The 24,091-nt window shown below is 41.8% G+C and overlaps 1 non-coding gene across 1 annotated transcript; it reads left to right on the top strand.

Annotated features, from left to right (window-relative positions):
- Nucleotides 1-246: 246 nt before the first annotated feature.
- Nucleotides 247-319, top strand: Trnaa-cgc. The gene has a single exon. It is a non-coding gene; the product is annotated as a tRNA-Ala (tRNA).
- Nucleotides 320-24,091: the final 23,772 nt, after the last annotated feature.

The raw sequence follows: 24,091 nt of genomic DNA, 5'->3' as shown, positions 1-24,091 counted from the left end.
ACATAGAATGGAGAGCTTATGGAATAACTAGGAATGTCTACTACAAAAGGTTTCTGTCTAAAAATTTGAAGTAGTAAAACAAGAATGCCTCTATGCAAGTGAATGTTTAGTACTGAACCACAAATTAAACAAACTTGAAGGCCTAGAAAGAAAAATCATTCGAAAAATACTTGGGCCACCAAAAAATACAGAGGTATGGAAATTAAGAACTAATGAAGTTTATCGCAACATAGAGAACATATACCGAGCGAGGTGGTGCAGTGGTTAGCACACTGGACTCGCATTCGGGAGGACGACGGTTCAATCCCGTCTCCGGCCATCTTGACTTGGGTTTTCCGTGATTTCCCTAAATCGCTTCAGGCAAATGCCGGGATGGTTCCTTTGAAAGGGCACGGCCGATTTCCTTCCCCATCCTTCCCTAACCCGAGCTTGCGCTCCGTCTCTAATGACCTCGTTGTCGACGGGACGTTAAACACTAATCTCCTCCTCCTAGAAAACATAAACGAAATGCTATGAAAGAGGCGACTGCTATTTTTCGGACACTTATACAGAATGAACAGCAACAGGTTAACCAAACAGATTTTTAAATATCTTTGGGACAAGAAGTCAACAGTAGCCTGGATTCAAGAAGTTAGGAAAGATTTGGAAAGAAACAACATAAATGAAAAAGATGCAACAGAAAGAGAATTTTCAAGAGAAAGTGCTAAAAATGGAAGGATTCCAAGGCAGGACGAGGAAGACTTTGCTGTGAATGGACTATAATAAAAGCTTCCAATATTGTACCTAATTCCTTTGTAGTTGGAGATGAAAAACGGCAGATACTACAAAGTATAATTACATTTATAGGTGTTTCTATGTCTAAGTTTGACTTATACGCTTTTGTAGTTCTGAGAAAGTGTAGTACCACAAGGTGTAAATAATTACATGCTTCAGATCGACCCTATCTCTACTTTGAAAGAACTGTGCATAGCTCTTACGAATAGTAATTATTTTAAGGTATTAACGTATAAAAACAAGGCTAAGAGCAACTTCGTTTTTTTTGTCCTGACAGTGGAAATGGGCGAATTATCTGTTTAAAATTGTCACTCATAGCTCTGGTTATTGAATTGTCACAACTGTCTGCGTATAGGCCCCGAAAAACGCAGTCAACCCAACGCCTAATTATATAAATATTTTTCACTCGATCGTGTTAAGCCACAATTTATCATTTACGAACTAGGCGATACAGTATGCAGTACTCCTTTAGTGGTAGGTTTAATTGTTTTCGTTACTTCTATCGTTAGTTAAATAGCGGATGTGCATTCCCTTACGCTACTTGAGTGCTAGTTTCTGAACTCAGCCGCAGAGCAGTTACGTCACAGCAGGCGTTGTGAGGCTTTGTTTCTAGGCTGCGATGGTCAAACACGGCACTCCTGGAGTGACCTTGGAAGAGCCAATCACAGCTCAAGTTTCAGGACATACGGTAATTGTTATGCGCTTCCGAACATGTTCAACTGGTAGCACAACAGAATAATTTATTGTATTCCCTTCTTATCTGCAGTCTGCATATTACATATCTATTTCGTCTGTCTTATTTTTCATAGCAAAACTCATTTGCTATTTAGAGTGTTTTAATTCCTGATGTAATTCCCCCAGCATCCCTTGATTTTATTTGACTACATTTCATTACTCTTGTTTTACTTTTGTTGTTTATAACTACTTTTCAAGAAGCTATTCATTGTGTTCAACTGCTCTTAAGTTCTTTGCTGCCACTGACATAAGCACAGTGTCGTCGGCAAACCTCAAAATTTTTATTCGTTCTTCACTGAACTTTAATTCCCTTTACAAACTTCTCTTTGCTTTTCCTCACAATTTGCTCAGTATACAGACTGAATAACATCTGGGATAGCCTACGACTCTCACCCCCTTCTCGACAACTGCTTCCTGTTCATATCCTTCAACTGCAGCCTGGTTTCTGTACAAGTTGTAGGTAACCTATCTCTCCGCCCAGTTTTACCCCTGCTACTTTCAAAATTTTAGGGCGTGTTCCAATCATCGTCAAAAGCTTCATCTACAATTACAAATGCTATAAACTATGGTTTCTCTTCCTTTAATGTGTCTTCTAATGGAACCCATACAGTCAGTATTGCCTAAACTTTTCCGACAACCAAACTTCTACCAGCCTTTCCGTTTTTCTGAAAACAATAGGTCTCGCAAAAGACAGCGTCAAAGAATGGAAACCACTGCTTATACAGTTTCCGTTTTCTGACTTTCTCCACGTTTTTAAGAAGAGGAACATCAGCAATGGGAATACAAGTGCCAAGCATGGCAGCATAAAAAAGAGGTATACCTAACCATCAGTCCGCCTCGCCATACCAGCAAGACTATGGAATAACCGGAGGCATCTTCCATGAAGATATGGTACGTGGACAATACGAATTGGGATGGCACACGTGTTACCCTGCGCATCTCTAGAAGATCGGAGTGATAGACCATGCCATATCCAGAAGACGACGGAGTCCTGAAACACGTGTTGGAACATACTGAATTTGCTCCACAGAAAAGAATGAACTGTGGAAAAAAAGCTTTACCTAGAAATAAATTAACTACGTTCGTTTCTTATTGTGAATGACCATTTAATGTCAAAATGTGAATGTTAATTTACACTTCTAAATGGTAGTATTGCCTCCAATGTAAAATAATTAAACATAAATAAGATGATCGATTTGCTACCGTGTTGTGCAAATAAATATGGGGCATCATACTCCATGAGCAAATGTTTATTAACTAGGAAATCTCATTTATTTATAGTTGGTCTTCATCAATTACCGTTTGTCTGATACAAAGTCATATATGGTAAGAAAAAATCATCAAAACTCGTACTGAAGTGAAACGGGAGAAAAACTAGAGCAACAAATTTGTTTAATTCGTTCAAGAGCAATTATACTTTTCACAAAAAATTGCGTTAATGGGCAAAGACTTTGTATTATGAACTAAAGCAAGAAAGAACTCTCAGCCCGTTACAGTTTTACAGATTGATTACATCAGAAAAGTCACCAATGTTGTTTCGAGGTAAGATTTCTCGAAAAACATTCTGAGCCATCACCGCTGGACACCAGTTGTAGTGTCAAGTGGCGCATTGACAAAGGAAATTCTCTCAGTCACAGGTGTGAACGAAAAATTCACGACTTGGGGCTGAGCAAAATGACTAAAAGCGGAGAACATACCATCGACATGTAGTGCTGACTTGATAGCCGCCTTAGCGAAATAAGAATATACACATTTCTTTTAAAGTGTAAGGAGTTTTATACATTATTATTTTATGAAATAATTAATTTTTTGTTTCGTGTTGATCACCAATAGTCGATAATCAGCGGCCACGAGACGATACCGTCCTTATTTTTTTTATTGTAACTGCAAAAAGAATATAAAAATATTGATTAATTTAACATTCCAAATGTACAGTCTTCTTGTTCTGCAGGTGGTCTGTTTCATAACTTACGAGTAAACACGTAATGATTGTAAAGTTTTCGTATGTTTTCTGCCATTGTAAATTACCTGGAGTACTTTATTAAGGAGATGAAAACTCGTTTGTAAAGATATTTTCTTGATTGGATCGATGGGTAAGATTTTCTGAGGAATATTTCAAGGTGGTTTCGCGGTTGCGTTCTTGCTTTCCGAGCACGGGGTCCTGGGTTAGATTCCCGGCGGGGACAATGATTTTCACCTGCCTCGAGATGACTTGGTCTTGTGTCGTCTTCATCATCATTATTCATCTCCATCACGGTCGGAGGAAGGCAACGCCAAACCACCTCCATTAGGACCTTGCGTAGAACGGCGGTGCGGGTCTCCAGCATCGTTCCCCTACGCTATCAAACAGTATTTCAAGGTAAACAGTGCACACACAGGAATGAGATGTTTGTCAGAATTATTAACTGAAGGAAATCTTTGTCACTTAGATAACTAATATCATTCATAAGGATTCATTTTATCTCTTCGTTTTCATTATACTTCAAATAACGCAACTTCTTTAACGGTCTGTAGTTTTTGCAATGAATGAATTTCGTAACTGTTAGTCGTCTTATGTTGTAAGTCTGCCGGCCGATGTGGCCGAGCGGTTCTAGGCGCTTCAGTCTGGAACAGCGCGACCGATACGGTCGCAGATTCGAATCCTGCCTCGGGCATGGATGCCTGTGATGTCCTTAGGTTAGTCAGGTTTAAGTAGTTCTAAGTTCTAGGGGACTGATGACATTAGCTGTTAAGTCCAATAGTGCTCAGAGCCAGTTTGTAAGTCTTTTTTGACAATAATCTGAGTTTAATTTTTCAAGAAAGCTTTTCTTCAACGTAAAACCCTCCTCTATCATTCTTAGTAAAGTTTTAAATATTTTGTCGTGTGTGCATTGCATCTTACGCCACACGCTGCTACAGATTGCTTCTGCCAAACAAAATGACTCCAAGAACTATGAGACTTAACATCTGAGGTCATCACTCCCCTTGACTTAGAACTACTTAAACCTAACTAACCCAAGGATATCACACACATCCATGCCCGAGGCAGGATTCGAACCTGCGACCGTAACAGCAGCGCGGTTCCGGACTGAAGCGTCTAGAACCGCTCGATCACTAAGGCCGGCCTGCCAAACAAAGAAAAGTTTAGGAATGAGTAATATTTTTCTTTAACTGCTGCATTTGCTGACTCCAGTTTGCTTTCGAAAACGTCAGTACACCAGACAAAAATAAGTTGCTGAGCGAGAGTTAAGCTACTATTCTTTCAGGGCAGATCTCACTTTGCCTTCTTATGAGCAAACAGTACGTAATAAGAGTTTTCAGGTGTTGTGCTAAGTAAGCAGATTAATTTACAGTGAACAGCATAGGTTATGTTCAACAGTTATTTTCTTCCGCGTTAAACAGATATTTCAAGTCAGATATGCGTTTCATATTTCGTGACTTTCGTAAAGTACTTCAGTGTTGAGTTTCCGTTAAATAGTTTTCACTGAGTACACAGTTTATTTTGGCTTCAATTAGATTCATTTTCAATATTTCAAATTCAGCATTTCACTAAGATTAAAGTTTCCGGAATCCAACAGAAGCTGTAGAAGTTTGATTCGCTGAGTAATGAAACATGGGAGACAATTGCAAGGTTTTGTCTAGACTCTTTAAGACAACTGCAAATTCCATTAGATAAATTAATCGTTTTATTTTTTTGTATGTGGAAACAATATCAATATCAATACCAATAACAACTTCGGAGGGCTTGATCGACGTGGTCAGCGGAATGTGTTTCACCAAATTAAAGAATAACAAGGAAAAAAGTGTAGAAGGAATTGGATGCCCCTGCCCATATTCTCCGCAATACTATATCAAACGCTGGCAGAGTTTTAACTGGCTACATTGAAATAATCGTCATGAAAATATTTAGATATTTTTCAACATAAACGGTAAGAACAGAGAAGCTGAAAGAGTTCTGCTTACACGTTAATGTCATTCATCAGGCTCTTCTATCTCACTCAAAAACAAAATCGCTACCGTTAATGCCCGCAAATATAAAAAGCGTGCAGAAGAAAAATAAAAGTGTCGATAATTGAAATAAGAAATATATTAATCGACACTCTAAGATGTCTGAATAAAAGACTGACTCCCAATTTTATTGGCATGCAAAACCAAGATGAATTTGAACAAATTAAACAATGAGAGCCCTAACCAAGAAATAATTAATTTGATTTCGAAATTTGAGAAGGAGACAGTGGCTTCCTATACCATAGCATTGATTACTTAGAGAAATGGCCTGTTTCTTTTAATAAATATCAAGTATTTAACTGGATGACGTTGTCTGAAACCCAAATAGGGCGATGATGGGAAACACTGTTACATACCTGACTATAAATGGTGAGAAGAGTTCAGGCGACAATTCCTGTCAGGAAAACATGTATCTGAATAGCTTTTCAGAAACTAAACGCGACTCAGAAGATTGGATGTCTAAACACTCCGTGGAAGAAAGGTGGCTTTAATTTCTTAAGGGAACCGAAAATCCGGAACGCAAATGCCAACATTACGCGAGTGTTTGTTTTCTATTCCGGTACACAACGCCACTGTGGAAAGAGTATTTGCACAGTTATCGGCGCATTGAACTGATGAAAGAAATCGACTGCTGCCAGGGACTGTCGGATCAATCTTACGGTGCCAGTTTAACTACAAGCTGACTCGGATTGAGTTTCATAAATACGTAAATGAGAAAAGGAATTGATAAAAAAGTGAAATCTTCTGAAAAATACGGTGTACCAACTACTTCTGCCTCAATTAGTTCCGTGCAGTTGTGTTCTAAATAAAAAATAATTACATAAAATTTTTGTACTTCATTTCTGCACCTCCATCTCAGAGAACCCCGAAGACGTCCCAGCTAGATATTACAGTCCTGTTTTAATCTGAAATCGCGAAATCTGGCAATCCTATCCATATTTCAGTCCGCAAAGTTCTGTGAACACTGGTTTTTCTGATTCCAGTCTCTCAGACCTTTCCGGGGATAAAAATGATCAACTTTACACCCAGCCATTGTACAATTAGTAAATTAATTTTATGTGTTAAAATGATAATCGTATACTAAATCTTTAATTACACTGATGATGACCTATATCAAGCTACCCCATACACATGTCACACAGTTTCTTGCTGGAAGAAGTTCTATCACATTTATTTGGAGTAGTCTGTGAAGCAGTCTGAGCAGCATCTCCCTTCGAAACAACAAAAGATTTCTTCTTCCACTCATTGCTGCAGTATTAAGCGTGAAAGTGGTGGTGTTCTAAATTCAACTTTGTAGCGCCGTCGAACCTCACTTACATTCTCTGTTTTCCTGTATAACTTCAGCTTTCACTCCGTTCTTCAAACCATAACGAAGTTTTTCACTGCCTTCTGAATGGTTACCACAATATTTCTAACTGCTTTAATTAAAGAAAGATTCGGTTTCAAAGAGTGTATACATTATTATGGGACATCCTGTATGTGCGCTTCAGTGTGTAGAAGCTGGTTTTAGCTGTACTGAACGGCAACGCTGAGATCACAACATAGCGGTACACTTCAAAAGTTCGCCGGCAGAGACTGTTGTCGTATAAAACAAACTTATCTGTGCTTTCGTCTCGAAGTCCGTCGCGGCCGACGCCCACCCAAAGCTGTGTATACACTCTGGCGCCTGCACAGCAGCGGTCTACAGTGGTGTTTGTGGACGTTTCTGGTTGTTCGACAACACAACGGTGCAGGGGTGGCGGGCAGCGTTTAAGCTTGGCGAAAAGCAACCCGCAACAATTTCGCGAGACACGTCTTACGTTGTGTAAACACACCTTAAGAACTGGAGTCGTCTTATACTGCATATTGGTTTCCTCCAGAATGCGTCCTGCTGTTCTGAGTGAAAATTACCTGTGTTAGGGATGTCTCCTCTCCCATGGGAGGGTATAGCCCAGGTAGGCCCCAGTCTTGGACGTCGGGAAGAAACGGGACTCTGGAAGATCTCGAACGGTGCTTGTGTTTTCGGTAAACTTGCGCTCTTTCTCTCTCTCTGTCTGTCTCTCTCTCTCTCTCTCTCTCTCTCTCTCTCTCTCTCTCTCTCACACACACACACACACACACACACACACACACACACACACAACAAAAAGAATTTACGTGTAATCCGAGGACATTGAACGAAATCTAGGAGCACTGTCGCTGGCATACAGTTTAGTTCCTTGTTGTGTTCACTTGGAGGCAGGGTCGCCAACCGTAGCGGAAATCTGCAACGCTTAGCAGAGTTTCTTTACCTTCACGGCCTAGCGGCGAAATTCTACAACTATTAAAAATGTATAGATAATTTTAATACTTTGGTGATTTACAGATTAATACAGATTTAACATGTACTGTGCTTGTTACTTACAGTTTAATCTGCACGCTTTCATATTCTTTCGGAGATGAATCATCTGATGACATATGAGACGATGACATTTAAGAGTTCACATACACTGAATGATGCCGCCGACAATTGGCAGTCGACTGTAATGAACGAAACTATAAATTAAAGCGCTAATTGACACACGAGACAATAAAACATATTATTAAATCAATTCATTAGAACATGTCATGTGAACTGGACGTGTGTGAACTGGATATGGCAACATTAAAGGAATAAGGCTACTGAATAATAACTGCTACACCCAGCTGCTCAACAACACAGAAGAAAACGGACTGCTGGGATGCACTTGCGCGAGATGAGAAAAAAATTGAGTAACAATTATTATGTGAAAAAATGGTTAAATAAAGTGATGACGACACAAAGCGAAATGCGTACTACAGTTCTAGGTGCAAAACGATGCAACTTCGTGAACTACTTCGGAAGCCTGAGACACAAGACAAACGTGAAAGCTATGGGTCGTACAAGAAGTATTTGCCACAAAGAAGATATTTTTTGATTCATACCAGTTAGACAATGGATACTACTATTGCACTATTATTGTCATTAAAGTTGTACTTTATGGATTTCAACTTTAAAGCCAGATTTCGAATCCATACCTTTTATAAACATAGATGCATGTACGTGCATATGTTCAACATCTCCTCCTAAACCACTGGATTGATTTCAGCCAAACATGGTACTTAGTGTCAGGCAACAATCGTTGTGCAGGTAAGAATCACCTACCCGTCATAGTTCAAGATGTATGGCGTCAAAAACGACGACATGTGTGAAGAACTGCAGCATTGTGCATGACGTTTAAATTTATTACTTCTTTACTACTGACTATACTCGCAACATATTTTGCAGACCGTATCCACATACACCGCTGAATGTGCCTACAAAATTATAACACTGTGTGGCACATACAGAGGCGGACAAAAGTATTCAGATACAGGTCACATGCGTATCTCACGGTCAATTGTGACTGATGCATACACGGAATTCGTATCTGCGTATGGGCCATAATGCAGGGATTATTTCGAAAGAGATCGACTGTGCAAATGTCACCGTACCCTCTACCTGGAACGATTAGTTCTGTGTTACCATCACCGGCGTGTGTTTCACTCGGGACAATAGTAATCAGACACAGCCTCGCTTGACCAAGTTAACCGCAGTCTGAAGGAACAACCCGGAGGCAGCAAGCAGTCAGTGTACGCAAGGCAGCTGTTTTGTACTACAGGAAAGCACAGGTCTCGGCAAAAAAGACACTACAGGAAAGCACAGGTCTCGCCAAAAAAGACCAACGTAGCGAAATGACCCGTAAAGGTAGGGAAACGGCAATGGGAGAGCGAAGGCTTATTGGCTGCATAGTGAGAGAAAATATTATGCAGAAATAGGCAACCGAAGCCGAGAAAAGCATTTAGTATCGTCCGGAAATGGAAAGAGGAAAAAACTCTCGTCAATCGCCCACGACAGAGGCGTCCTCAGAAACTCACGAACAGAGACAACAGGAAGATCGAATGGTGAAAAACGACCCGCGAACAACGGCCCCTGCTATGGCTACAGAACTGGCAGGAGGCATTCGTACCAAAGTTAGTGTCAGAAAAGTGGGCAGATGCCTGAACAGTGCTAGGTACAATGCCAGAGTGCAAAGGCGCGAATCGTTCGTCAGTAAGTGTAATGCAAAAAAGCGGATGGTTGTTGCAGAAGAATTTTGTTCGCAAGGATGTGAACTTCTGGGACAAGATACTGTGAAGTGATGAATGCAAATTTACTTTGAGCCGCGTGGATGGCCGCAATTTAGTGTGGCGTCAAGTAAACACAGAGAAGGAGCCCAAAAACATGCAAACAACCACCAAACATGGAGACGACAGTGTGATGGAATGCATGTCTTCCAGAGGTGTTGGCGAGCTTGTCTTCATTGAAGACACCATGGAAAAATTAGTCTATCTCGACATACTCAGCCACCGGAATGGCCGAGCGGTTCTACGCGCTCCAGTCTGGAATCGCGCGACCGCTACGGTCGCAGGTCGAATCCTGCCTCGGGCATGGATGTGTGTGATGTCCTTAGGTTAGTTAGGTTTAAGTAGTTCTAAGTTCTAGGGGACTGATGACCTCAGATGTTAAGTCCCATAGTGCTCAAAGCCATTTGAACCATTTTTGATATAGTCAAACAAAATCTGACGAAAAGTGCTGCGAAGTTCGATCTCGGATGTGACATCTATTTCCGGCAACAAATCTTAAGCATACGGCGGAAATGGTCAAAATGTGGATACTATAGACCATGCCTCATCACCTCATTACACCACCGCAGTCTCCGGACCTCAGTCTCATCGAAAACATTTGGAATGAACTGAAAACGAGACTACACAAACGACATGTGAGCAGTTTGACACGTTTTCTTGCACTGATAGAAGAAGAATCTACATCTACATCATGGATACTCTGCAAATCATATTTTAGTGCCTGGCCGATCGTTCATCGAACTACCTTCACAATTCTCTATTATTCCAATCTCATATAGCGCACATACTAGCTCTGATTTCCCTTATTTTATCGTGGTGATCGTTCCTCCCTATGTAGGTCGGTGTCGACAAAATACTTTCGCATTCGGAGGAGAAAGTTGGAGACTGGAATTTCGTGAGAAGATACTGTTGCAACGAAAAACGCCTTTCTTTTAATCATGTCCAGCCAAAATCCTGTATTATTTCTGTGACACTCGTCCCATATTTCGCGATAGCAAAAAAAAAACACATGCTGCCTTTCTTTGAACTTTTTCGATGTACTCCGTCAGTCCTATCTGGTAAGGATCCCACACTGCGCAGCAGAGGACGGACAAGCGTAGTGTAGGCAGTCTCCTTAGTAGGTCTGTTACATTTTCTAAGTGTCCTACCAATAAAACGCAAACTTTGGTTAGCCTTCCCCACAACATTTTCTATGTGTTTCTTCTAATTTAAGTTATTTGTAATTGTAATACCTAGGTATTTAGTTGAATTTACGGCTTTTAGATTAGACTGATTTACCGTGTAACTAAAGTTTGAGTTCCTTTCAGCACTCATGTGGATGACCTCACACTTTTCGTTATTTGGGGTCAACTGCCTCTTTTCGCACCATTCAGATATTTTTTTCTAAATCGTTTTGCAGTTTGTTTTAATCTTCTGATGACTTTCTTAGTCGATCAACGACAGCGTCATCTGCAAACAACCGAGGACGGCTGCTCAGATTGTCTCCCAAATCGTTTAAAGAGATAAGGAACAGAAAAAGGCATATGACACTACCTTGGGAAACGTCAAAAATCAATTCCGTTTTACTCGATGACTTTGCGTCAATTACTACGAACTATGACCTCTCTGACAGGAAATCACAAATCCAGTCACATAACTGAGACGATATTCCATAAGCACGCAATTTCACTACGAGCCGCTTGTGTGGTACAGTGTCAAAAGCGTTCCGGAATCGATCTGAAATCCCTTGTCAATAGCACTCAGCACTTCATGTGAATAAAGAGCTAGTTGTGTTTCACAAGAAAGATATTTTCTAAACCCATGTTGACTGTGTGAATATCGGTTCGGATACAACGAAAAAGGTTGTTTACTCCATGCCACAAAGACTGAGGGCTGTAATAGAGAGAAAGGGACGCATTACCAAATACTGACTGCTGAGTGTCTGATTATTTTTGCCCATTGTATATTTCGATTTTCTTTCTTTTTTACATAAGGCGTGTTTTGTTACTTGTTCTGCACACATTCAGCTTGACACGTGTATTACACGTTTCTAAAGAATAAGATATGAGTTTTGAGTTAAAAACACATTTAAGGTTTACTTCTTTGATTACTCCCAGTGTCTGAAGACTTTTGTTTGCCTCTGCAGAGCACGAGATATGCCGTCATAAATACTGATGTGCGTGAAAAGCCGCGACATCATGGATGACGTTTAAATACATTTATTCCTTACCACTAAGACCCTTCTACTGCCGAGTCAACGGCAGGAAATCTCTAAAACTGGCCGCGCTTTTGACAGCTTTCAACAGCCAAGTGCAAACGGCTGTAAGCGAAAACGGCTATGAAGAAGCGTTGCTATAGAGATGTTTACAAAATGGCGTTGTAACTCCTGGATATCTAACTAAAAATATAGATTATAATCATGTTATGAGTGAAATAACCCTTACAGAGAATTTGTATTTTGCATACTATTTTGCTTAATTTTGATACTGTGCTTATACATTTGTATGTTACGCATATTTCCATGTATGTTTCACAATTTCAACGATGTTTTCACAAATAGGTGACGATGATTTTTTTTTTCAGTATTACAATAAAAAAGTTCATTTTTTTGTTTTCGTTTCTAAAAGAAAATTTCAAAATGAATACCTGGGAATTGCTGAGTTTCTCAGTTAGTATAAGACTTTGCATAGGAATACAGAACACATTAATATTATTTATGTCAATGTTGGAGGAGCTCATTGTTACAGTATATTATTTAGTTTTCAGATATTTAAACCAATGGAGGACAAGAGTATGTTTGCATTGGTTGATATAATATTCAGTTTGTTAGTTGCAGCTTATAAATTCAGTTTCATTTCAGTGCAGCATATTGTAGAGACACACAAACTGAGTTACGAGGATTCAACTACTGCAAAAATCCTAACGTGTTGTTGAATACGTTACTGTGGAGGAACAATGCTGAGAGCTATAGTGAGAGAGTCAAAGAGCAATTCAGGCTAGTTTGTGTGAAATTTTACAAAATGTATGTTAGTGATACCTACAAGAGGTTTTTAGTAAAACATCAGTTTATACAAGAACATGTCATTTGTGAATCCAAAAATTGCCCTAGTCCTCATACGAAGTATGTGATATATTATACCTTAATGAGAAGTATGAAAGGAACGTCGATGAACACGAAGCCGTAGAGGGTTAAACAGACTCAAGGTGTACTTTACTAATAACAGAAAAAGAGACGTTAGGCACAAAGAATAGCGTCGAATGCTTCAGGGCACTAGCTGAAACAGAAAGTTTGCCAAAGTAGAAAAAATAATACTAGTTGAATGCAGATGTCGGATGAGCTTTCTCCATAATGGCAGACATTAAAACTAAAAAACATAATAGGCTAAACCAGAAACACTAAATGACTTGTTACGAATACGACTGGACAAGCAGACCAAGTCCATTGTCGTATTGCGTACCCAATTACTGAGGAAAATATCCTTAAGTTTGAAAAGTGTGTGTATCAGCTCTCTAACAGTCGAACAGATATTGGAATCGTCTGACGATGAAATATAGCGGTAGTAAATCAATAAGCAAATTGAAATAGTCTTCGAATAGCTCAATGGTGTAGCTCACACCTTCATTACAGTCTTAAAATAAAAAATAATCAGTAATTTCACTAAAGATTATATCTTCTTAAATCTGATTCGTGACTGACAACTAAAGATGATAAAATGTTGTGTTGAACAAAATATATACAACATATATTTATAGCCAGAAAGAATTCTAGCAGTCAATTTTATCCAACCTTCTTTCCTCACTAAGGGCGAGATGTTGGTCAGTTTAAATGTCTATGACCCTAATGTTTTAAAGAAGATAAAAATCCCAGAATATCCTAGAACTGAATTCAACTACCACAAGATGACCAAAATATTACTACATTTACAGGTTCATACATTTCACTGCCATTTTAAGAAACATTCAGACATTTCACACATAAAGCTAACAAAACCCCCTTTCAATTTCCGCATACCTTCACGGTTTCAGACCCATATAAAAAGGAAAGTACTTGTTACGTCAAACTGCAATTACTAAGCTAACACCGACCTTGTGAATGATGCGTGATGGTCAAGTTCATCACCGTCGCCCTAGGTGTTGCTGTCCGTCAGATGGCCTGGTATGGAATATGCTTGTTTATAGTTTGTCTTTATTTAGCCTATATATCGTCATCAAAAATGGAAAACTCAGTTGGAAATAACGTAACGGGTTACTGCCGTCTAGCGAAACTTTTCGCGTTACAAAATCCGAAAGACAGTGTAACTAGAGGAGGACTAGGGAAAAGACAAGAATGAAATATGAAGCCGCAATGAGCAAGGGGGAAGTTTTCCCCAAAATGCCGTTTTGTCAAATAATGACACTGTTGTAGAACTGCGGCTGTTCTGTGATTCGGAATGTTTGTTGCCTACAGCAGTAACCAGCTACAATTTGGCTGTGGTTCATTTTAATCAAAAGGTACCATTGCCAGTTCGGAATTTATACACTCCTCTTCAGACGGTTTGTGTAATTTTTTATAAAAACACGCGATATATTGGTGGGCTGCCATGAAATAACAGCCTGGAACATTTGTTTTCAGTTTTCCTCCGACGTAAAACATTCCAATTCAACTTCGTTTTCACATTCACTCAATGGTACTCAGTATTATTCACGTTCTTTCAACACAAATTACACTACCTGACAAAGAAGTGCAGCATCCAGAAGACACCGACGGATATGGAAACGATTACACTGAGGTGACAAAATTCATGGGCTAGCAATACGCGCATATACAAATGGTATAGCGTACACAAAGTTTAAAAGGGCAGAGCATTGTCGGAGCTGTCATTTGTACGCGGGAGATTCTTGTGGAAAAATTTCCGACGTGATTATGGCCGCACGATGGGAATAAACAGACTTTTATCGCGGAAATGTTGTAGTTGGAGCTGAACGCATTCAATATTTCGAGATTGATAGTGTCGAGAGTATGCTGAGAGTATCAAATTTCAGGCATTACATCTCGCTACGGACAATGCAGAGGCCGACGGCCTTCAATTAACGACCGAGGGCAGCGGCGTTTGCGTAGTGTTGTCAGTGCTAATAGACAAGCAACAATGCCTGGAGTAACCACAGATATCAATGTGGGACGTACGACGAACATATCTTTAGGACAGTGCGGCGAAATTTGGCGTTAATGGGCTGTGGCAGCAGTCGACCGACGCGAGTGCCTTTGCTAACAGCCCGACATCGCCTGTAGTGTCGGAAGTTCCAAGCGGCTTTTCGCGGATGATGCTGTAGTATACAGAGAAGTTGGAGTATTAGAAAATTGCAGCGAGATGCAGGAAGATCTGCAGCGGATAGGCACTTGGTGCAGGGAGTGGAACTGACCATTAACATAGATAAATGTTATGTATTGCGAATACATAGAAAGAAAGATCCTTTATTGTACGATTATATGATAGCGGAACAAACACTGGTAGCAGTTACTTCTGTAAAATATCTGGGAGTATGCGTACGGAACGATTTGAAGTGGAATGATCATATAGAATTAATTGTTGGTAAGGCGGGTGCCAGGTTGAGATTCATCGGGAGAGTCCTTAGAAAATGTAGTCCATCAACAAAGGAGGTGGCTTACAAAACGCTCGTTCGACCTATACTTGAGTATTGCTCATCAGTGTGGGATCCGTACCAGGTCGGGTTGACAGAGGAGATTGAGAAGATCCAAAGAAGAGCGGCGCGCTTCGTCACAGGGTTATTTGGTAAGCGAGATGGCGTTACGGAGATATTTAGCAAACTCGAGTCTCAGACTCTGCAAGAGAGGCGCTCTGCATCGCGTGTAGCTTGCTGTCCAGGTTTCGAGAGAGTGCGTTTGTGGATGAGGTATCGAATATATTGCTTCCCCCCACTTATACCTCCCGAGGAGATCACGAATGTAAAATTAGAGAGATTCGAGCGCGCACAGAGGCTTTCCGGCAATCGTTCTTCCCGCGAACCATACGCGACTGGAACAGGAAACAGAGGTAATGACAGTGGCATGTAAAGTGCCCTCCGCCACACACCGTTGGGTGGCTTGCGGAGTATAAATGTAGATGTAGATGCAGTGCCTCTCCTGGGCACGTAACCGAATGGGCTGGAGCCTAGACGACTGGAAACCCGTGGCCTGGTCAGATGAGTCCCGATTTCTATTGCTAACAAGGGAACCTCCCCATCACACCCCCATCAGATTTAGTGGATAGACCTTGAAAAACTGAACACAGATCAATCGAGAAAACAGGAAGAAGTTGTGTGGAACTATTCCAAAAATAAGCAAAATGTACAAACTCAGTAGTCCAAGCGCAAGATAGGCAACATCAAGGATAGCCAGAACTGAGGAGCGCCGTGGTCCCGTGGTTAGCGTGAGCAGCTGCGGGGCGAGAGGTCTTTGGTTCAAGTCTTCCTTCGAGCAAAAAGTTAAATTTTTTATTTTCAGACAATTATCAAAGTTCAGGCACTCACACATAATCAACTTCGCTCTCCAAAATTCCAGGACATGTTCAGATTTGCTTGGACATATGCAGGATTTGACGGTCTACACACGGAAAAATTTGAAAACGTTAAAAACATACGTTTTGACAGAGCACAGGGAAAAGTGTGCGACTGTGAGACTTTTGGATTCATGTGTTGCAGTTTATATTACAAACTCTTATGTTTTCATCACTTTTTTGGGAGTAATTATCACATCCACAAGAAAACCTAAATCGGGCAAGGTAGAAGAATCATTTTACCCATTCGCCAAGTGTACAAGTTAGGTGGGTCGACAACATATTCCTGTCATGTCACGCACATGCCGTCACCAGTGTCGTATAAAATATATCAGACGCGTTTTCCTGTGGAGGAATCGGTTGACCTATGACCTTGCGGTCAAATGTTTTCGTTTCCCATTGGAGAGGCACGTCCTTTCGTCTACTAATCTCACCGTTTAGCGGTGCGGTCGCAAAACACAGACACTAAACTTATTACAGTGAACAGAGACGTCAATGAACGAATGGACAGATCATAACTTTGCAAAATAAAGAAAAATTTTTTGCTCAAGGGGAGATTTGAACCAAGGACCCGTTGTTCCGCAGCTGCTCACGCTAACCACGGGACCACGGCGCTCCCGAGCTTGAACTGTCCTTGATGTGGCATATGTTCGCGTGGACTACTCAGTTTGAGTATTTTGCTTATTTTTTTATAGTTCCACACAACTTCTTCCTGTTTTCTCGATTGATCTGTGTTCAGTTTTTCAAGGCCTATCCACTGTGCCGACTTATAACTAAATCTGAGGGGGGTGCGATGGGGAGGTTCCCTTGTAAGAGCTAATTAATGGTTACGTTCGATTGTGGGCTGTGTTTACATGGAATGTACTGGATCTCCTGGATGTTCAGCTGCTTCGAGATTGCTGGACATGCATTCTATCGAACATTTATGGGACACAATCGAGAGATCGGTTTGTCCACAAAATCCTGCGCTGGCAACACTTTCGCAATTATGGACGGCTGCAGACACAGCATGGCTCAGTATTCCTGCAGGGGACTTCCAACGACTTCTTGAGCCCACGCCACGTCGAGTTTCCCGCACTCCGAGCAAAAGGAGATCCGACGCGGTATTAAAAGGCATCCCATGACATTTGTCACATCGGTATAGAGATGCAATTGTCTGACAGGTAGAACGACCACCAGAGGGTACTAGTGTGGGTCGTGTTTAGTGTTGTACCAGATCTGCTACATTAGTTAATGGGCGTGGGCAACGTCACGTGGTTGTTCACTGTGAAGGACATGGAGATGCCGTGTGCGACCACATTATCAGCACCAGTCAGTTTGAAGGGGCCACAGTGTGAATCTCTGTGTGGTCTGCTTTTCGAATCGTGCAATATCCAGATTTGTGGTTCTACTGGATGTGAAACTGGCCCCATGCTGAGTGGCATAGGAACTTGATGACAGACTCGTCGTCCTGGTTTCGGTTGACCACGTCTCACAACCATGAGGGAGGATCGTCACATTGTGTATCAAGCACTTCGTAATCCATTCACATCTGCGCCTACCACCAGAGAAGTCACGATCTCCCAGCAAAGTTCTACTTCGGAAACTAGAGTCAAGGTGGTTAGAAATTATGGAGATTCTCCAACGCCGTAAATGTGCTGCCAGCGATTTCTCCACTCCGCTATATTGTGGAGATAAAAACATTGTGAGCAGCGTAGCTGTATGGCTGTGTTGTTCTTCGAAATTGTAACGTAAATATGCGAAAAGATAGTTGCTTGTGTTGCGTACGGATGTACAAACTGAAGCGGTAAAGCAGTAAGTAAGGTGTCACTTTGTGCAGGTAAATACACTACTGGCCATTAAAATTGCTACACCACGAAGATGACTTACTACAGACGCGAAATTTAACCGACAGGAAGAAGATGCTGCGATATGCAAATGATAAGCTTTTCAGAGCATTCACACAAGGCTGGCACCGGTGGCGACACCTACAACGTGCTGACATGAGGGAAGTTTCCAACCGATTTCTCATACACAAACAGCAGTTGACCGGCGTTGCCTGGGGAAACGTTCTTGTGTTGCCTCGTGTAAGTAGGAGAAACGCGTACCATCACGTTTCTTTGATAAATGTTGGATTGTAGCCTATCGCGATTGCGGTTTATCGTATCGTGACATTGCTGCTCCCATTGGTCGAGATCCAGTGACTGTTAGCAGAATATGGAATCAGTGGGTTCAGGAGGGTGATACGGAACGCCGTGCTGGATCCCAACAGCCTCGTACCAATAGCAGTCGAGATGACAGGCATCTTATCCGCACGGCTGTGACGGATCTTGCAGCCACGTCTCGATCCCTAAGTCAACAGATGGGGACGTTTGCAAGACAACAACCATCTGCACGAACCCAGTTCGGAGACCATGGCTGCGGTTACCCTTGACGCTGCATCACAGACAGAAGCGCCTGTGATGGTGTACTCAACGACGAGCCTGGGTGCACGAATGGCAAAACGTCATTTTTTCGGATGAATTCAGGTTCTGTTTACAGCATCGTGATGGTAGCATCCGTGTTTGGCGACACCGCGGTGAACGCACATTGGAAGCGTGTATTCGTCATCGCCATACTGGCGTATCACCCGGCGTGATGGTATGGGGTACCATCGGTTGCACGTCTCAGTCACCTCTTGTTCGCATTGACGGCACTTTGAACAGTAGACGTTACATTTCAGATGTGTTACGACCCGTGGCTCTACCCTTCATTCGTTCCCAATGAAACCCTAAATTTCAGCAGGATAATGCACGACCGCATGTTACAGGCCTTTCGGGATATAGCAAATGTTTGACTGCTGCCCTGGCCAGCACATTCTCCAGATCTCTCACCAACTGAAAACGTCTGGTCAGTGGTGACCGAGCAACTGGCTCGTCACAATACGCTAGTCACTACTCTTGATGAACTGTGGTATCGTGTTGAAGCTGCCTGGGCAGCTGTACTTGTACACGCCATCCGAGCTCTGTTTGACTCAATTCCCAGACGTATCAAGACCGTTATTATGGCCAGAGGTGGTTGTTCTGGGTACTGATTTCTCAGGATCTATGCACCCAAATTGCGTGAAAATGTAATCACATGTAAGTTCTAGTATAATATATTTGCCCAATGAATACCCGTTTATCATCAGCATTTCTTCTTGGTGTAGCAATTTTAATGGCCAGTAGTATACTTTAGCTAAACTTGTAGTTTAGTTTCAATGTGGCCAATTTGTTTCGTTGTTTACACTCACTGGCTTCAAAACTTCATGTTTATAATATGTTGGTTCACGAACGACAGCGCATGAAAAGCGTCTGGATCAGACCAATAAGTCGAAAACACGAGTAACAAACAATATATAGCACACTACGTTCTCATCCTCTGTAAAGCTGATACGGATCGAACTTCGACGTCAAGTGTTCGCATCTCAACATTTTTCATACATACAGAATGTAAGTTGCACCAATGATTGTAATGTGTTAGTGTATGATAACTATTTATTTAACAGAATTTGATGTTAGACTTGTTTTCGTTTGGTACTGACAGCTCGTTTCACAGATGCTGTCCATGCATAATATATCTTACTTCAGTGTTTACCTATGAGATAACACAGTGAGTTGTAATTTGGCAACAAATCATTAACATACAATTTTTGTCACGTGAGTTCCTTATTTTGTACATATATTGTGCTGTTTGCTAAGTGTTACGTCGGAATATCTTTTTCTTTTTCTTTTCGGGAACTTCTATTCCTGAAAGTAGTAACAGTTTCTGTGCATCAAAAACATGAAATGTAACGCTAATCTTTATGCACTTGTTTGTTTTTGTAGTGTTCCCGAAACAAACTCCCCTCAGTCCAGCCATACCGTCTCATGATACTGCTGTTCGTGTGAAGGGAATGTGGAACATTCTGTGTGAACTACACATGCAGTACAGGAGGAGTACCTTTCTTCAGCAGACAAACTATCACCTACAACAGCGGAACAGTAATTTGAATGACGTTATGACGGCGTTACAAATGAACAACTATATATATGAAGAGACCATTTCACTGCTTAGGAGTATGTCAGGTGGAAGTGAAAAGTGATCATCTCACTGTGGCAACACAACATGTTCTGTATTTCCTACGGAAATTGTGATATTTCATGGTCTATTATGGCTCATGTAGTGAGAATGCTGAAAATGTTTGACCCGACAAATAAAGCTAGGCGCAAGTTGTCCTTACAATGAACTAGGTTTCTGATAAAGTACATTGGTTAGCAAGTTTTAAGCTTCTGGATCTGACAAAAGCGACAGGAATACCGTTTTGTTGTAAATAAAATGATTATGTAAGGGGATAACTTATTTGTTGTTGAAATTCCCTTTATAGTACACACAACTGAATGAATGTGCAATAGTGATTGTAATGTAAGTTAAAAATCATAACTGAAATGTATATTCCTGATGGTGCAAGACTGTCAAACGAAATTGGTAATGTACAGAATGACACAAATGTTCTTAGAACGGGTGGAGGAATGTCTCTGAGAGAGGTACAGGTTCTACCTGACACTGAATGTACGTCTTTCACTTTAACAGGATTGCTGAAATGCACCTAAGCTTAAACAATTTTCATATGACGTGGTGTTCTTCCGACAAAAAAAGCACCATTGTGGTGAACATGCGGTTGATCTGAGATTCTGTTATTCTGCGCAATGGATTAAGCTGAGATGTACCCTTTACCCTGTGGCTCCTGCAAGATACAATTTCCACGCCCACACTACTACAGAAGTCAGACAGACGCTCCTAACGTTCTAAAGAGAAATGCCTGAGAAACTTTGAGCAATAAATATCTTCTGGAGTCGTCCGCTGTAAGGAAACGACACAAAAATTCACAAAATTTCTTACGTAACTAGTGGTATACTTGGGTACTGGAGTAGTGCTAGTTAGTGCAAGAAAAACATGAAACTAACGAAAGTTACTATTTATTTTGCAAAAATTCTGAGAAATCACAATGGCACTTTTAGTCATGAATTGAACAAGCTATATCCTGGTTCTTTTCGGAATGTGAAGTTACCTCTCAAGAATAGGATTCGCTAATGAAATTTCTGTACAAAGTTTAAGATGGTTGTTGACTTGGCAGAATGGCTGAGAGGTGCGCCTACTCAACTTGAATAATTATCCTTTAGAATGTTGTTAGGTACAGTCGAGGCTGTCGCGTGTGAAATGCAGTGAAGTGTACTGTTGCGGAGGAAATAATGGGGCTCACAATAGGTGTAGTGCACAATACCGTAAGCTGCGATGATTGCTGTCTGCGCCGTTTGCAGCAGACAAATAAGATAACTCTCGTTCTATCTGGATTGACCTTCGCCAATCAAACTCTCCCAATGCCTTGATGAAGCCAAGGATTCCTATTCGCCCCTAGTCTTAACTATTGGCGTGGTACACCGGTCAGATAGCCAGTCCACCGCGATGCCACTAAAAAATTCGCTCGCGGGCGCTTAACTATAACTCTGTCTGTTCACACTGCACAATAAGTGTGTCGGCCAACACAATGAACACCACTTAATCGCAAGGAGTCAATATGGAGTCGCACTTCGATTCGCTCTCGACAGAGGTGCTCTCCCAGTGAAGTACTGAGGAAAGACTTGTTCCTCGCTCCAAGAGCGACAATGGAACGGCGCCTCTCCACATCAGACGTGAAGGGGTATATCTTTCGGTCTCTTCCATTACTCCTTCAACTCAAGGCGTCAGAAATATCATCCGCCAATCAGCATTGCTCTTCTAAAACGGGAGAATGACGTTTCGTTTAAGGCGACCAATCCGGAAACCTGTAGCATTGGCGTTTGGCATTTGCTGTCTCCCTGTGAAAATCTCTGAAACTGTGTGCTGTGTGTAAAGAATGCGTAGGCTGGGCGCTCCCACACAATGTAGCGGAATTTGCTTTTAAGCCAAACACGGGGTCATTCCCTGTTTTCACTCGGGCCCACGCTGTCCACTCCATGGGCGGTAACTGACTGGGTCGTCCTCTGAAGGGACCAGCGTCCCTTTGTGCAGTTTCTCTCCCGAAAACTAAAAGCTCCTGTGACCATCGTGTCTGGAATGTATGTGTGTACGCCAGCCTCCAGTATTTCAACCATGGTGCGCTTACTTGTTATTTGCATATCGTTTACATGAATTCATACAACATTGACTTTATCTTATCGAGTTTGGGTTCGAATGAAGCGTCTTGATGTGCGGAATATGATTGTGAGGGCGGAATATGTAAGCAATGAAGGTCATGAGACCACGACGTCTTACACCATTTCAGTGCTGACATTCTGGAAATTGTTCATGATGTTAATAAAACGATCAGAAAGCTCTTGTACCGCAGATTAATATAGCCAGTAGTTAGACTTCAAATGAAACGATCGGCTGTTTTGACACGATGTGTTTCATCCTCAACGAATGTATTTCGCATCAACAAATTACACTGAAGACCCAAAGACCTGCTACACCTGCATAATATCCCCCCGTGAGTATGCAGAAGTGCCGCAACACGACGTGGCATGGACTCGACTAATGTCCGAAGCAGTACTGGAGCGAACTGACACCATGACTCTTGCAGGGCTGTCCATAAATCTGTAAGAGTACGAAGGGGTGGAGATCCCTTCTGAATAGCACGTTGCAAGGCATCCCAGATATACTCAATAATGTTCATGTCTGGGGAGTTTGAAGGCAAACTCAGAAGAGTGTTCCTGGAGCCACTCTGTAGCAATTCTGGAAGTGTGGCGTGTCGCATGACAATGCAAATTGCCCAAGTCCGTTGGAATGCAAATAAAATAAATAAATAAACATATCACAGCTAAGTGGAAAGCCTCAAGCCAAAGCAGATAGAATAAACATATGCAAGGTGCAGTACCAATGGCTGAAGACCACAATTAAGTTCCAAAATTTTTAAATATGTCCGTAATCTTTTAAAGGGAGTCGGCCGCAATGTTTAAGCTTGAAAGATAAATTTAAGAATTAATTATGCAAAATTTTCAAGAAAAAATAACCATAATTCTTAAATTTTAAGTAGCTTAAAACGGATAATTAAACACTGGTGGCACTCAGAAGCCTCCAGGGAGGTCGGTCTGCCCTCGTTCACTTAGGCGAGACAGGTGTTGAGCCCAACTACACTTGATCCGTCGGAACCCAACTAGGGGACAGCCACGGACCGACCGACACAATGACTTGCTTCCCATCAATCAGTACATGAGAACTCAAATAGAAAACGTTCAAATAGAAAACAGCGACAACATGGTGAGTAAAGGACACTGCCTGAAATTACGTTAGTGTCCAGGGCAGGTAACCAGAACACTAAAGGCCACAAGGCAGAAAATTCCACTGGTGCACTCGAATTGCAGTCAACCAAAATAGTTAATTGCACCGCATGGCGGCTAAATTTCAGCAGTAGAAACACTCAATGTTGCTCACAGGAAAACCTCCCCAACAGCAAACCTCCGAAACGAACCACCACAACAAGAATGGACGTGGCTTGGGTAGTTGAAACCACTACTCAACTTTGACGTCCTGGATCGGTGAACCACGAAGCTCGTAGCTGTCGGACAGCTCCACACACGCTCCGACACTGCGCAGGGGCTGCCAGCGGACCCAGCCGACTGCACCGCGCGGAGATAACTTCCCTCGTCCGCAACAACCGACCGACTGCCATCAGAATGCAGAGAATATAGTAACTAAGCACACAAGAAGACAAATCGGGAGTCGATGCGCACACACACACACAGCCGACTCATGAACGATCGGCGAACCAAAACGCGTCGTCCGGACGACCGACCGACGATTCACCAAGACCGTGGCCCGACTCAAGTGAAGTGTGGCGGCAAGAGTCGGGCGAGCCATGTCGACGCAGACCTCACTGCTCCAATCTGTCTCCACTAGTGCCGCCTTGCAACTCCCTGACTGGCAGGTCCGGACTGCGCTCCAGA

The sequence above is a fragment of the Schistocerca americana genome, chromosome 1 (assembly GCF_021461395.2).
Source record: "Schistocerca americana isolate TAMUIC-IGC-003095 chromosome 1, iqSchAmer2.1, whole genome shotgun sequence".
Taxonomy (NCBI): Eukaryota; Metazoa; Arthropoda; class Insecta; order Orthoptera; family Acrididae; genus Schistocerca; species Schistocerca americana.
The sequence above is the reverse complement of the archived record's forward strand: the minus strand, read 5'-3'. Positions and strand labels throughout refer to the sequence as shown.